Here is a 17,875-nt window from a genome sequence, read left to right as displayed (position 1 = left end):
ATTTTTAAATGTATTAAAATACATTACAATAATCTTTAACATACAAATAAAATACATTACACTAATAAAATATCGATATTATTGACATCGAAATTTTTGCTTACGATATTACTTACATCTATATTTATGTTTTCGATATTGTTAACTTCGATAATACTTACCTTGGGGTCAATATTCTGTCCATCGATATTCTTGACTTCGATATTCTTGACCTACGATATTAACAACTCGATATACTTGTAGGTCGAAATTTAAAACTCGATATTTAGACTGCTCACCCTGCCAGCTATCATAGAAGTTTAACTTAACAGAGGGAAGGTATGGAAGGAGGTACAATCTAGGTTATATTACCATCCAAGGCAGGACTGGTCCTTAAAGCTTGGGGGAGAGGGATGTTTGCACACATTTTCTGTACTTTTTATCAACCACCTAAAGGTACAGTTTTGGTGGTAGAAAGTTCTATGCCGATGACTTCCCAACAAAATAGTTGTATCGCAATTGAGGATTAGATGTCTGGTCTGGAAAGCCAGGAGCCTGGTGGGCAGGCAAGGAAGTAACATTGTCCACTGACAGCCAGGTGCATGGGTACACATGTCCTAATTCACTAGACAAGCCTGCTGGGCAGGTGACCAGTGGTGTCATTCAGCAGATTTGGGAAGGGGTCGCTACCTGCCATTCCCAGCACACTGAAGCCCTGGGTGCTCCTTATGGCAAAGTTCTATGTCATTAGAGCTTGCCAACAGTTCCAGCAGGAAGTGGAGGTATGATTGACTCAGCATAGTCCATGCCAGAGAAGGTAGCTTGTTGGAAGAGAGCCACAGCAGCAGCTTCCTGACAGCAGGCTTCTGCAGCAGGTTAAGGATGTAAAGGTAAGAACTAGGCCATGTTGTTTACCGGTAGTATGAACAGTAGATCATCGTCCAATAAATCAAAGTATTAAAACTGGAGATATTAAATTGTAAAGGTTATGATGAAATCAAGGGATAAAGCCCGGGTCCAAGTCACAAATTCAGGCTGACCACAATAGGGCATGGGCTGGAAGCAGGACCGAGTTCAGTCTCCTAATAGTACCTTGTGCATGGGTGCCAAGATGTGCAATTGCATTGGCCGGCATCGAGGAACTGTTGATGGGCGATTGCAATACAAGGTCCTGCATCGAGGTGTATCATGCAGCAAAATCCGAGGTGATTGATCAGAGTTTCAACATGAGGTCCTGCATCATTGTCGTGAAGCTTCTGGGGCTTTCGAAGATTTGAATTGCACTGCATTGGCTCTCAGGTTGAGATGTGTCACGCTAAGCCAGTGCTGGAGAAGTCACTGGGGCTTGCAAGGACTTGCTTTGAGATGCGTTGTGCTAGGTCAATGAGGCCAGCTTTGGCATCAAGAGGCGTTGTGCTGGGTTAGAGTTGTGTAGCCACAGAGGTGATGAGCAATCTATAGTGTTTTGCTTTCCTAGCACACTGCTTGCAGTCACTAATTGGCCAGGGATCAGTTTAGGGTTGCTTCCTGTCATTCGGATGGAAGAGTATCAAAGGAACGTAAACAAGCTTGCAGAATGAGACAAGTGAGAAACTTTCTTGTCAGTAGGATGTGTATTTTTGGAGATTATTAATCAACCTATTTTTAAGCCTGCAGCTGACCTGGTTCTATTTTGTACTTTCTCGCCTGGGTTTTAGGTCAAACATTTTGTTCTTTTCTATGCTGGGCCAAACTCCACATATATATCTTGTGATCTCCCTCCATCACCTGTAACTAGTGCCCCTGTTACATTCTTGCATGATGAGGTGTGTAAGGCTATACAGTTGCTTCATTCTAATTAGACTCCAGGCCCCAACGGAGTCCCTATAGATGTTTTTAAAGCCATCTTAGCGCTTTGGTCACCCTTGATCACTCTCTATCTTAATGCAGTTGCCAAATAGTCCCTGTTTTTAAAAAGGGTAGCCATTTAGGTCTGACCCTAAATGGTATCACTTAATTTCTTGGCTTTCTTCTGTTGTTAGGACCTTTGGCTAAGTACGTTTGAAAAGACGAATTAATTGGGCTACGGAAGGTTCCATTTAATCAGACATTCAGTATGGGTTTTGGTCAGGCTTAGGGATTGATTATCAATTTTTCAATTTGTATCTGATTTTTCCCAAATATACTGTGCCTCAACAAGGCTCATTACATCTGGGCTTCATGGACCTGAGCACCACTTTCGATAGTGTTAACAAAGATAACCTATGAGACATTATGTTGCATCATGGGAAGTAATTGAGTTCAGTCTCTCTTTATGCAATCTTCATTCTAATATTTCTGCTGCTGTTCACTTTTGGATACAGGGGGATGCACTGATCACTATAATTTGAAGCAGGGTGTCAACAATTATGCATATTGGCCCTGTTTCTTTACACCCTCTAGAATAATAATCTAGAGGAGGCATTAATTGAGGGTACAACCGCTATGCTGACGATTGAGAACCGTTCCATTCTGGTGTTGCTCTATGCGGATGATGCCGTCCTTATTGCTGGAACTGCTTTGGGGCTGGATTGTCTGCTTAACTCTTTTGTTGGACACACTTGATTTCAAGACCAACTATTCTAAATCCCTTGTTATGGTGGTAGGCCCTCGGGCCACTAAGTCAAGACTTTTTAAGGTACATGAAAATATTATTAGTTGTGTTCCATCTTTTCCTTATCTGGATGTCCAATTTTACTCTTCTTTGTCATGGTCCTCCCTGGTGTCTGCTAGAAGCACCACTTTTACTGAGAGTATTGCTTCTGTTCTTAATTTTGCAAATAGGCTGGTACACAAATTGATCAAGATACTGCTTGATATTTATGGTGTCCCAGTAGCTGCCCATGGGAGAGATATATGGGGCTGTGCGGATACGTCTGCTTTATCAGTAATTGAGAATACATTTTATAGAAGACTTTTATGCCTCCCCCAGAGTACTTCTGATCTATTACTCATTAAAGAACTTGGAGCCAGATGTACGGCCCTAAATTGCATGCACAAACGGGTTTGCGACCTGTTTGTGGATGTAAAATGGCCCAGGTCCATGTACAATAGTTTGGAACTCGCTATTTAGGAATTGCGACTTGCTGTTAAGAAGGGCCGTTACCTTCCTAATAGCATCTGCAAAGCAATGTATGAATGTTTTGTGACCGGAATTGTGGTCGCAAAACAGTAGGAAATTACACCATTTTCAAGAGGGTGGTAATACAGTCACAATTTGGTAGGGGTCCCCAGGGGACCCCTTCCACTTTGTGACTGTCTCAAAAAATATTTTTTAAGAGCAGGCAGTAGTCCCAGGGACCACTACCTGCCCTTAAAAAATGAAACAAAAACGTTTCATTTTTTTTTTAAATGCATCATTTGCGACCCCATTGGGAATGGGTCGCAAATGAGTCGCAATCTGTGAGGCGCTATTTTGCAGGTAGTACATCTGGCCCTTGGTTTTGTGTTCTTAGAGGATATTTTACCATTACAGCCACTTCTCATTTGGTTATGTGTTTAGTTTCAGCCGGAGAAAAGTTTTAACTGTCTTGTCCTAAGAGATTGTCTCAGTCTGGATCGAGTGGCCTCTATCCCATGGTTGAGTTACATTATAACCAGCTTCACGCTCCTGTGCCTGCTGCCGCTCCCGCTGCCCCAGCCTCCCGAGGGCCGCCGAGCCCACACCTGCTTTTCCCGCCGCCCCAGCCCGTGGCCCCGCCCCCGACAGCCGATTGGACCGCGCTCCCGCCTCCCCGCAGACCCTCCCGACCGGCTCCCTTCTTAAGGGGAGCCAGACCAAGATCTAGGGAGTGACCACAGCGCCTTAGGCCTGGTCACCCCCACGCTCCTGTGCCTGCTGCCGCTCCCGCTGCCCCAGCCTCCCGAGGGCCGCCGAGCCCACACCTGCTTTTCCCGCCGCCCCAGCCCGTGGCCCCGCCCCCGACAGCCGATTGGACCGCGCTCCCGCCTCCCCGCAGACCCTCCCGACCGGCTCCCTTCTTAAGGGGAGCCAGACCAAGATCTAGGGAGTGACCACAGCGCCTTAGGCCTGGTCACCCCCACGCTCCTGTGCCTGCTGCCGCTCCCGCTGCCCCAGCCTCCCGAGGGCCGCCGAGCCCACACCTGCTTTTCCCGCCGCCCCAGCCCGTGGCCCCGCCCCCGACAGCCGATTGGACCGCGCTCCCGCCTCCCCGCAGACCCTCCTGACCGGCTCCCTTCTTAAGGGGAGCCAGACCAAGATCTAGGGAGTGACCACAGCGCCTTAGGCCTGGTCTCCCCCACGCTCCTGTGCCTGCTGCCGCTCCCGCTGCCCCAGCCTCCCGAGGGCCGCCGAGCCCACACCTGCTTTTCCCGCCGCCCCAGCCCGTGGCCCCGCCCCCGACAGCCGATTGGACTGCGCTCCCGCCTCCCCGCAGACCCTCCCGACCGGCTCCCTTCTTAAGGGGAGCCAGACCAAGATCTAGGGAGTGACCACAGCGCCTTAGGCCTGGTCACCCCCACGCTCCTGTGCCTGCTGCCGCTCCCGCTGCCCCAGCCTCCCGAGGGCCGCCGAGCCCACACCTGCTTTTCCCGCCGCCCCAGCCCGTGGCCCCGCCCCCGACAGCCGATTGGACCGCGCTCCCGCCTCCCCGCAGACCCTCCCGACCGGCTCCCTTCTTATGACGTCCCCAGAGCGACCACGCAGCGGACGCGCGCAGCGGGAGCACCGATTGAGCGCCGAAGGTGCGCCAAAGGTAAGCCCGTCTGCGCCCGTCCGCGACCGGATCGCGCCCAGCGCCAGGACCCCTGGCCCACGAGGACCCCGACCGACCCGCCTGACATACACCGCCGCCACCCTCATCGCACTCAACACCGGCCGATTCCCAGGATGCTACCGAGCCACACCACGACGCACCCACGGACCCTTCAGCTGCCACGCCTGCAAGTTCACCTGCATCCGGACCTGCCTCGCACCAGCACCCGCCAAGTCGAACACCAGCAGCACCCACCTCAAGTGCATCCTGCTCAACACCCGCTCCGTCCACAGACACGCCATCGAACTCTGGAACCTCCTAGACGCCACAGCCCCGGACGTTGCCTTCCTCACGGAGACTTGGATGAACGCCTCTTCAGCTCCCGACATCGCCATCGCCATCCCAGAGGGCTACAAGATCACCCGGAGGGATCGCACCGCCAACCAGATGGGAGGAGGCATCGCCATCATCCACAGGAACACCATCCGTCTCACGACCAGCACCGACAACACCCTGACCACTGCCGAACACCTGCATTTCCAGATCCACACCGACCCGAAGACCACCCTCAGAGGCACCCTGATCTACCGACCTCCGGGACCACGCACCCAATTCAGCGAGGACATCGCCGACTTCGTCAGCCCGCATGCCCTCCCCTCCGCTGACTACATCCTCCTGGGGGACCTCAACTTCCACCTGGAGAACAACAACGACCGCAACACCAGCACCCTGCTCGACAACCTCGCCAATCTTGGACTCAAGCAGCTGGTGTCCACCCCCACCCACCTCGCCGGACACACACTCGACGCAGTCTTCTCTTCCTGCACAGACATCGACTTCAGCCACGCCACAGAGCTTCAATGGACGGACCACAGCTGCGTCCACTTCACCTTCAAAAGAACGACGACCCACCACCACCAGCAACAGGCTGCCCGCAGAAGCTGGAACAAGATCACAGCCGACCAGCTCGCCACCTCCCTGAGCCAGCACCCTCCTGCCAGCTCAGCGAACCCCAGCCAGGCCGCCGACAACCTCACGAAGTGGATCAGCAACTGCGCGGACGAGCTCGCCCCGCTGAGGACCCCGCCCAGCAGACCCGGCAGCAAGAAAGCCCCATGGTTCACCGACGAACTCAAGAGCTCCAAGAAGAACTGCCGAGCCCTCGAGAAAGTCTGGAGAAGGGAACCTACACCGGACAACAGAACCTCCTTCAAGCTTGCCACCCGGAAGCACCACCTGCTGATCCGCGCCGCCAAGAAAACAGCATTCAAGGACCGGCTGGACAACAACGCACACAACTGCAAGGAACTCTTCAACATCGTGAAAGAGCTATCCAACCCCAGCGCAGGAAACAACGACATCACCCCATCGCAAGACCTCTGCAACTCCCTCGCCTCATACTTCCACAACAAGATCGCGGACATACACAACAGCTTCAACAACCAACCAACGCACACCACGACAGAACAACCACCCCCCACCACCACCCTCCACGCCTGGACCCCGATCAGCACCGAAGACACCATCCGCACGATGAACTCCATCCACTCCGGATCACCGACCGACCCCTGCCCTCACCACGTCTTCAACAAGGCCGACGCTGTCATCGCACCCCACCTGCGAGACATCATCAACACATCCTTCGACACCGCCACCTTCCCCGAGAGCTGGAAGCACGCCGAACTCAGCGCTCTACTCAAGAAACCCACAGCGGACCCCACCGAACTCAAGAACTACCGCCCCATCTCGCTCCTCCCGTTTCCAGCCAAAGTCATCGAGAAGACCGTCAACAAGCAGCTGGCCGCCTTCCTCGAGACGAATGGATCCCTCGACCCCTCACAGTCTGGCTTCCGAGCCAACCACAGCACCGAGACCGCCCTCATCGCCGCCACCGATGACATCCGAGCCCTGATGGACAACGGAGAAACAGCGGCCCTCATCCTCCTAGACCTCTCCGCGGCATTCGACACTGTCTGCCACCGCACCCTAGTACAGCGCCTCAGCAACGTCGGAATCCAGGACAAGGCTCTGGAATGGATCATCTCCTTCCTCGACGGAAGAACACAGAGAGTCCGCCTACCACCGTACAAGTCAGAGGCCACCGAAGTCATCTGCGGCGTCCCCCAAGGATCCTCGCTGAGCCCCACCCTCTTCAACGTCTACATGAGCCCCCTCGCGGCCATCGCACGCCAACACAACCTCAGCATAATCTCCTACGCCGACGACACCCAGCTGATCCTCTCCCTGACCAACGACCCCGCCGCCGCAAGAGCCAACCTGCACGAAGGGATGAAAGAGGTAGCCGAGTGGATGACGACCAGCCGCCTGAAACTGAACTCAGACAAGATGGAGGTCCTCATCCTGGGCTCTTCACCCTCCGCCTGGGACGACTCCTGGTGGCCTCCCGCCCTGGGCACCGCACCCAAACCGACAGACCATGCACGCAACCTGGGCTTCGTCCTGGACTCCTCCCTCTCCATGACCAGACAAGTCAACAACGTCTCCTCGGCGTGCTTCAACATCCTACGCATGCTACGGAAGATCTTCTGGTGGATCCCCATCGAGACCAGGAAGACAGTCACCCAGGCCCTCGTCACTAGCCGACTGGACTACGGCAACGCCCTCTACGCCGGTACCACCGCCAAGCTCCAGAAGAGACTCCAGCGGATCCAGAACGCCTCAGCCAGACTCATCCTCGACATCCCACGAACCAGCCACATCTCCGGACATCTGAGAGACCTACACTGGCTCCCCGTCAACAAAAGAATCACCTTCCGCCTCCTCACCCACGCACACAAAGCCCTACACGACCAAGGCCCGAGCTACCTCAACAGCCGAATCAACTTCTACGCTCCCAAACGCCACCTCCGTTCAGCCAACCACGCCCTTGCCGCGGTCCCCCGCATCCGAAGAGCGACTACAGGAGGAAGGTCCTTCTCCTACCTGGCCGCCAAGACCTGGAACTCCCTCCCGACCGACCTGCGCCTGACCCAAGACCACCTCTCCTTCAGGAAGAAGCTGAAGACCTGGCTGTTCGAGCAGTAGCGGCACCCACCCTACCCCCAGCGCCTTGAGACCCTACGGGTATGTAGTGCGCTTTAGAAATGTCTTTGATTTGATTTGGTTCTAAACTTGGGTGGCCTGAAATCTATAGCAACCCAGTCTTAATTGCCAAACGTGATATTGTGTGGACCAAAAAAGCCTTCAAGGCTTTAAAGACAAAAAGAGAAAGCGAAAGTGTGTCGCTGTAGAAAGGTTCTGTAAATGTAAATATTCCGATGCAAACCACTATCCTTTTCGAGCCCTATCTTTCTTTGGACATGTCGGATCACCACTGGTTCTTATTGACTCGTATCAGACCGAATCTTAGCCATCATTTATTGAATATTTCTCGTTGTAGTATTGTATTAGCCTTTTTTATCCCCTGTAGATGTGATAGCGTCCCACCACAGGACACGTTGCATTTTATAATGTTCTGTTGTTTTGCAGAAATAAACTGCACAAATCTTTTATACTCCCACTGTTCGCTCGAACTCATTTTACTCAGGTTCGTCTGACGTTGTTTATCTAATGCTATTATCTGATGTTGCTAACTTTTTATCTGATGCAGTGCATTTATGGAAACGTTTTTGATTATATTGCTTATATGGAATGTTATGCTTTTTGATTGTATTTTTTATGGATTGAATAAACTGAATACAGATTTTTAATAGTAAATTGGCCTGTTACTCCTTTCTAAAATGTCTTTCTTCCCTTCTGTGGGCATGCCCATGCATGTGCACACACATAGGTGCCTATCTTATTCGAATATGTCTGCCCTTGCATACACAGAAGTGGCCATATTATAATGTTTTTGTTAAACTATATTTACATATACATGCAAAGATGTCAACCTGTGTTTGTGTGTTGTAAAGCTTTATTGAAAAAACATTAAACTATGACAGCCTTTTTGAATTCATGGGTATGCATGCATAGTCACCTTCTTTTTTAATGTTTTTGTAAGGGAGATTTACAAAAGCATTAAAAAAAACACTGTCCTTGTCAAAGCCCACAGGCTTGATGGAATATTTGTGTTTTTCTGAATATGTACCCTCCCATTGCATTTCATATACTCACTCATGGGTTCATGTTGTGAAGGGCAGATTTTCACTCATAAAGCCATGGGTGTTACATTTAGTAGATGACATGCTACACATGCATAATCTAAAACAATTGCCCTATAATAGTTTGCTAGAGTATGTTAGTCAGTCAAATAACTTTATTCGATTCTTAAGAATAATACAAGTTTGCATATATACATAAAATAGTTCTTAAGAAACCTATACAAAAAGACTGTCGCAAAGTACATGATAAAATTGTAAAATTTAGAACTCAACACATGGATCGTCCTCCAGCATCATTCTAACTCCCCCTGCATAAATGCCATATTAAATAAAATTAATTCATCATATCAGTGTTCCACACATAAATATTAAATAAATAATGCTATAAAGTCATTAAAAAACGTAATTTCATATTACAGTTCATAACGTTTCCTAATTGATAAGGCAGTTCGAGTGAAGTTAAGCATAGCAATACAAATAGCAGCAGTGGATAAAGGGCGTAAAAAATTAAATCCCTCCTGATAGGAACAGGGTCTAGTATCACGCAAGACAGGTTTAATAAAAAGTGCCCTTGGATCTTTGTAGAGACTGCAGAACAACACAAAGTGCAACGTGCTTTGTTTGGCTAAATGATTGCACGGACAGGGAGTTAGTCTCTCACACCAACTCACCTGTTTAGGGAAAGCCACAAGAAAGTGCAATGTGCAAAATCGAAATCTAGTCATGAGGAAACGTGAATGAACTTGAATAGTAAAAGACAAGTGAAATTGTGGATGGTTTAGGCACGCATCTACACAGTTACGTGTTTCACAATCCTGATTAGAGATACTTAATTCGGCATACTAAGCATTTCTTATCATTAATTTCATATTAGGTGGACTGCAATCGGGAATATCATAGTAGTGCCCTAGCCCAATCTTATAAAAGAATTTCTGTAACATATCGGAGCCAGGGAATAGCAAGAGCCCTTTCAAGGGACATACAGTCTCTAAGAACACTCCTTGAGAATGATAAGTCCTCTGATGGCCACATTTTACCCCAAAGGATCAAGGGAGCAATATTTATTCTATCACTTACAAAATCCAACCCCACTTCCGAGTGGCTAAAGGCATTGGAAGAACTAACAGGGATCATTAACAATCTTTTTAGAAAAGTATTTTCCAGAGTTAGGAACTGGTTGCTTTTGTGATGTCCCCATACTCCTGTCCCGAAAGTAGCTACAGCTAGACATTTAGATTTGTATAGGGTTATAATTTCCGCTACTGGCTTATGACCTAATTTACAGGCAAAGCAGAACAGACCCTCCACTGTTTTGCTAGTGTGTTGGACTCTGGCCACAATCAGTTGCTCCCAGTTTAATTTGTTATTAAAAACATTCCCTAGATAAGTAAAATTGGGCACCTTATCTATAATTGTTTCCTTCACCACAAATGTCCTTGTTTTCGTTTGTTTGGGACTGCACACCATAATAAAAGATTTACTAAAATTGACTTTCAGGTCCAATGCCAACATAAAGTCAGTAAAAGCATTCAAAGCTTTTTGAAGGCTATTGGCTGTCAAAGCCATCAAGACAGTGTCATCTGCGTATGACAGCAGGGGTACTGATTTACCTCCTATGCTGGGAAAGTCTAGTTGTTGCTACAAGAGAAAAGCCTCCAGGCCATTTGTATATAAAAGGAATAAAAAAGGGGCCAGGATACACCCTTGGCGAACCCCCTCTGTGGAAACAATTGACCTAGTCTTCTCTCCCCCATGGCCATAACAGATAGAAACAGTAGTTGAGGCATGCAACCTCCGCAACAAAGTTATAAGGGGCTCCTCGCAACCTATTTTTCCCATTAGATTCCATAACTTACCCTTGTTTACTGTATCAAATGAGCTGGATAAGTCCATGAAGGCAAGGTGGATTGACCCCCTCCTCGCCTTCTTGTACTTACCCATGATCAGAGACAGGTTGAGGCACTGTTTGTTTGTTCCCATACCCCTTCTGAAGCCATATTGTGTATTGGATTTGAGACCAGAGGCATTAGCCCAAGATTCCAGGCGTGCGAGAATTATACTCCCCAGGACTTTACACGTGGCATCAATTAATTAAATGGGCCTGTAGCATGTAGGATCGTTTTTATTACCTTTTTTGTAGATTGGCACCACTACAGCCTCCTTCCATGATGAGGGACTACGACTGACTATTACAGCTTTAAAAACATTACCCAACAACAGAGCCCATAGTTCGTGATTGTTTTTAAATAAATCCAGGGGTACCCTGTCCGGGTCTGGTGCTTTCGAGAAAATACCCTTTATTAAATGATCTTCAACCTCACTTACAGTCAGGGAGGAACTAAGGTGGTATGCTTTATCTAAATGAATGACCAATCCGTCCCTTTGTTCATGTGGTGAGACGCAATTTGGATTCCCTAGTATTGTTGATTCCATGCTCTTGACCTCATTTGCAATTGATAACTTCCCAAAAACTTTTAGAATCCCTGAGATCACTAGCTCTTTCAAGATCTTCCCAGGCTTGTCTTCTCAGTTCATCCTTTCTCTGCTTGATTACACGTTTGTAAGTTTGCCTTGCTTTCTTTATTAAAGTTCGGTCACAGGGGATTGCATGCAAAGCATTCTTAAGATCTTTATGCGCCCCGGTACACTCAGCATTAAACCATCTTGTTTCTTGAGGGTCCCTCCTTTTCACTAACTTGGTTAAGTCTTTAGCAACATTTTTACAAATTAGTTCAAAATCCTGTATGACCACATCTGGGTGAGAATCATGAGTTAAACATGACATGATTTGACTTAAGTTAGTTTTAACAATATTCTCCTCAAATTCGGAGGGGTTTATTTTACTCCATTTTAGTCTTACTCCCTGGTTGCGATTATACTTGAGTGGGCGCTTATCGCCCTTGCCCTCCTGTGCCGTTACATACATGGAAATAGTGAGGGGATTGTGGTCACTAGCTGGATTTGGTTCAACCGCAAACCTCGACATGAGGCAGGCGAATTTTCTAGATATTAGCAGAAAATCGATTGTGCTAGTTTTACCTCCACCCTGATAGGTTGGATATTGTATGGGTGGTGTACTAACCAAGGTATCGACTAGACATAAATCATTAACCATTGCTTGACCCTGCACAGTATGTTTAAAATGTGCCAAGGGCTGGTTCTCAATGTCAAGGACCCCGCAGACTTCAGTTGAACTATCAATGTGCAATTGAAGTCGCCTGCCCATACATAAAGGATGACATTTCCCTGCGACCTTATCAATTTCCCCTTTGAGGGTATCAATGTATGTTACTCATAAATATGTATTCATATCATTTGTAGTATGTGACAGAATACAGTTAAGGTGTAACAAGATTATTATTCTAATGATTGCATTTAACATAGTTTTTCAGGAGGAACAGGCCAGCTCTTTCTCAAAATAATTTTTTTTAAAGTGCATTTAAGCTCGGTATGCACCTGTATTAAGTAGAGTGGAATCTTTGACTTCCATGAAAACTTGGTCAACTTGGTTCAAACAAGATGTAGCTGTAAACAACCTCAGCGAAGGTCATAGTCTTCTTGGAGCCAGGCTGCTGTTATTGGTTTACCTGGAGGTGTCCTAACCTAGACAAAGAAGCAGAGAAGGATCTTCTTAAAGAAGCAAACAGCAGCCTCGTCTGCTAAGGTATGGGGGCTGGTGACCACCAAAGAAAACTCGGGCACACATCTGTGAGTCCATGCAATTTTAACAAAAGTGGGCGATGCAACACAAAGTAAAAAAACAACACCAACATGCACCAGAGCGTTTTATTCTCGACAGAAGAAGGAAAAATGGATTTGTTGTACAAGAATCTCAGTTTATTGGAAAAATCAGTTCAAGCTGCAGGTGACACCTCAAGCTACCCCAACTGACCGACACTTGAGCAAACACATTTCAAACCAAGTACCAAAACTCCTTACCACCCAGTGCAAGGAAAACCCCAATCTACAGAATGCAGAGGTCATTCAAAAATCACAGAATACTACGTGGCTTATCCATTAAATAAAATTCAACATTTGAAAACTACATATTTACAAGTTGAAATAAATTTAATTTAATTCAACAAAACACGTAAATGAACAGTCAAAAGTAAAACCTGCTAGTTCACACATGTGAATATAAAGCAATGGGGTTACCCAGTTATGCGCAGAACCTGGGGATTCGTACATTAAGTGAACAGTAGTTCTGCCACCAATTAGCTTTAGAAAGTGTAAAACCTATTTCTACAATTTGTCCTTCTACTAAGATGAAACTTTCATTTGATGAAGAGTATCTAAATTAAGTCCAAACAGGAGAAACTCATATACTTCTGAATGAGTATATGATTTTATAACAAATTTGTTAAAGTTGTGTATATGCACATGTCAGCCTAACCTGAATAATTTCTAAACATAAGTGGTGCAAAGCTCTGCCTACAACTCCCTCTTTCAAATGACTCATGCTTAGAAGTACACTTAAGAACAGTGTTGGGACTTGAAATATCCCGAGGCGGCTTTTTGTTCTAGGGCCAGATGAACTAAGCATAGATTCAGTAAACGTGGTTGCAAACTGTGCACTGAATCTACATATATATAAATATACTAACCATCCGCAAACTCCCAACAATGCTGATCCTGCAACATTGAGGTCTGGTACACGCTCAATTCAAAGTAGCTGTGAATCCGATGACAGCAGAGATTCAGGAGACACACTTCTAACCGCTCTGCTTGTTAAACATACTCCTGCAGAGGAACTGAATTTTTTGAGGCAGGACTAGCGCCAGACCCTGCGGCTCCGGAACCCTCAGTACAAGCAGAGAGAAGGAGAAACCAGCAGAGGAGGGAGAGACGCAGGGTTCACAGGCAACACCAGAGGCAGGGGAACACAAGCGAAAAAATGGGTGCACCAATAAATTCAAGTGACAACACTGTTATAAATCTCTCTGACACCATTCTGACTACGGCTGAGATCCAATTGCTCTCCCTCGGATTGACATTTTGCCCTGAGAGCAATTTTAAATATACTCAATCTAGAGTCAACATCTATAAATGTATTAGGAAGTTGGAGCGCCTTAAATTTTCCAACTTAAAATCTCCTCGAAGACCAACACTGATGAATTACCTCTGGTCAATATGGGTTCTAATCTACACGTATCAGATACTAATGCACTCAAACTACTCCATTCTTTGGCCACAAACATTGATGATGATACTAGGTCTACACAGGAAGTGCTACAAGAGACTGGTATAAATATCAGTAGCCCCACAAGCAGCCCATTTTGTCCAGCATCTACTTTTGTGCCCATCATGCCCAAAGATGCTATAAAAGTATTTAATAACAGGGTCACAGAAGACCATAAAACAGTATACAGATCCATCAAATTTAGACATCGTAGCATGAGACACATGGAATTACAATGTTATAACCTTATGCACAAATTAAGGGACAATAAAAATCTCATCATCAACAAAGCTGATAAAGGAGGTAATATTGTTTTGAGGCCAAGAAATGTATACATGGATGAAGCAATGCATCACCTTAATGACACTGACCATATAGGATGGCTTCCTCTTTAGAACTCAAAAAGGGGAATGGCAGTCTTTAAGAGTGGAAAAGACGTGGCCTTATCAGCAAAAATGAATTCCTATTCCTTAAGAATGAACATCGTATAACACGTATACTGTATTTTATTCCTAAAGTCCACAAGAACATTACCCCTACTCCAGGGAGACCGATCATTTTAGCACAGAAGAGTCTTTGGGAACCTATTTCTAAATGTGTTGATTTCTTTTTAAAAGAGTTTGTTCTCGGCCTCCCATCATTCATCAAAGACACTGGAGACTTTCTCAATAAATTAAAATATATTACTTGGGACAGTGATTGTCTATTAATAGCTATGGATATAACTTTTTTGTACACAAGCATCCACCACAGTGATGGTATCAATGCAGTCACATAATGTTTGGGGAAGCGTGACATACAATTCCTTGAACATGACAAAATTATTATCACCATGATTGAGATATTCCTCAGGAATAATTTCTTTCTCTTCAACAAACAGGTTTACCACCAATTACGATGAGTGTCTATGGGGGCATGCTTCTCCCCCAGCTACGCTTGTTTACATGTGGGCTGTGGACTGGTGAGAGGAGCATATCCTCAGGGGTCAACTCAAATCCATATATGACATTCATGTCTTGCATTGTGTATTTTTCATGAGAAATGCGGAACCCACTGTGGGTAGTTAAAGGCGAAAACTACAGCTCCCATAATTCATTGCGAGTCATTACGTGCTACAAAGCGCACACACCTGATGCTGCTCTACGATAGACAGCATCTGAAGCGAACTCTAGCAGCCTTACAACACCGCATTGCCATGAGCCCAGGAAGAAGGTGCGGACAGCACTGAAACGCGTAGGCAAGCAAGAAATAACTACGGATGTTAAACCACCTTTGCAAAATGACTACAAGAGGATTGATTCCTTGCTGCTGTCGAGTGCTCCTCTGCTGCAGAGCAATTGGACAAAAAAAAAAATATATATATTCACTGAAAAAACCATAGGTTTCAGGGGCGTTATAGTTAGCTGGACATTTCCCTCATACAAAACCCTAGAAATTCCCCTGTTATAGTTAGCTCAGCTAACTATAACAATGCACTGCTGATGACGTCACATATTACATCTCTCATGACATGGTCAGTGACATCACTGAAGACATCACTGAAGACATCTCAAATGACATCACTGATGACATCATCCATGTGATAAATTAGTGCAGCTTCTCACACCCTAATATAACCTTTGATACACCGACTCAAAATTTCAGACGACCATTTTGAAAACCATAGATACTTCAATACCAATAACTACATACCCACTCATTAACTCTTAGGTCTACATACACCTCCACTCACCTGTACAGTGACTCATACTTACAGTCACTCCGTACAAGACTATCATATGCATTTATACACCTATATAGACACTCACACACCGCCAATCATCCATTGAGGTACTGACACACCTAGTCAGTCGTGCAAGTAATTAAACACAGTCCAATTTACTCACCTATACAGTTAAACACACTCAAGTTCACCTACTCATAAAATAGTACCACATTCTTATGCTCTTATACAGTCATTGATACAAGCACACACTCATCCATGCAGCCACTCTCACAATCACACACTCTCACATATACCCACTTATATACTCTTACACACATATATACTGCCTTTCACATATGTAGTTAGTCATACATGTACCACTGAGATATACATTCAATCCCTAACACACCCATACATACACTCACCCAACCATACAGTCCATCACAGATGCACTCTTAAAACCATGCACCCATAGAATCACCCACTCACACATCTATGCATAGAGTCACACACACCCTACCCACACAAACACTCAGGCACCCATACAGATACTCAGACAACCAATCAATAACCCATATAGACACTCATATAGCTATTCACAAAACCATGCAGCCACTTATACACCTACACACACACACATACAGACATTCACAGTTTAGTCATTAGTCTGCAGTAAGATACATTTAATGACTCACTTATAGAGTCAGTTACGCACCTAGCAAATCATCCATTCACACACTTGTACACCCACTCATTCTTCAACAGACCTTTCCCTATATATATTAAACATATTAAAACTGTACAGAAACACATACTCACTGGATGATGTCATCAGTGATGTCACTGACCATGTCATGAGTGATGTAATATGTGACATCATCAGCAGTGCATTGCGGGGGCGTGAGTTATAGTTAGCTGAACTAACTAACTAACTAACTAGAACGCCCCTGAAACCTATGGTTTTTTAAGTGAATTTCTAAGGTTTTTTAAATGCCAATTCCTAACTATAACGCCCCTGAAACCTTTGGTTTTTTCAGTGAATTTCAAAGGTTTTTTAAATGCCAATTCCTAACTATAACGTGCATGAAACCTATGGTTTTTTCAGTGAATTTCAAAGGTTTTTTAAATGCCAATTCCTAACTATAACGTGCATGGAACCTATGTTTTTTTCAGTGAATTTCAAAGGTTTTTTAAATGCTAATTCCTATCTATAACTTATCTCTAAAGATATCATGTTTAATGATTTTGATTGGATTTGTATATTTTTCAAATTCGGTGTGTCAATTTCATTAATTAAATTTTTTTTAAACACTTTTTTATCACCATTTTTTAAACTTATTTTTTCAATTAATTCTTTTAAAAATTACAAATTATTATTTGAACTTAATGGGTTTTTCAAACATATTTTTTTATATTTTTCAAAATATTTTTTTAACTATATGTTCAAAACTTTATTTTATATATTTATTTCCATGTTTTTGGATCTGCGCACCCAACGCGAGAGGAACCGTGCACCCTGTGCGTATTTTGCCGTTTAAAAAAAAAAAAGTGGGCCCCAGGGGGTCCTTCTGGGACCCCCTAAGCACCTCTAGAGGGTCAGAGTATTTCCACTCTGCCCCCTTTATATGTTTTACACACTTATTCCCCTTGCTTCTTCAGCCGCGCTTCTACCGAGGCAGAAAATGGCCGCCAACAGTTCCTGGTTTCGAATGTAGAGAGACACTCAACAGTCAATTAGCATTCAGCACGCGATCGGGAGGGTGTGCGCTCGGTTCGGGGAGGGTGCGCTTACGGTACGTGTAGGGTCCACGGATTCTCCCCGGCCATAGATATTTATGTACATTTAACTCTAATTTTCTCAGGAACTACTGAACGAATTCACACCATTTATGCAAAAGGCACAAGTCTGAACTGAGGACTACCTCTTGGCCAAATTTGGTGTTATTCCGTTCAGTGGTTCGGGCTGTAGCTGCGACAACAGATCCTATGGGAAATTGCATGGGGAAAAAGTGTTTTGGGACCCCCCTTTTTTATCAGCCCCCGCTTGACGAATCACCACGAAACTTTCAGGGTAGGAGTGGGGTGGAGCTGGCCAAAATTTTGGAAAATTTCGCGAAGATTCGTCTACCGGTGCCAAAGTTATTCCCACTAGAATGTTGCGGATTTCCTATGGAAA

This window comes from Triturus cristatus, chromosome 7 (genome assembly GCF_964204655.1).
Source record: "Triturus cristatus chromosome 7, aTriCri1.1, whole genome shotgun sequence".
NCBI lineage: Eukaryota > Metazoa > Chordata > Amphibia > Caudata > Salamandridae > Triturus > Triturus cristatus.
This window is presented reverse-complemented; position numbering follows the sequence as displayed.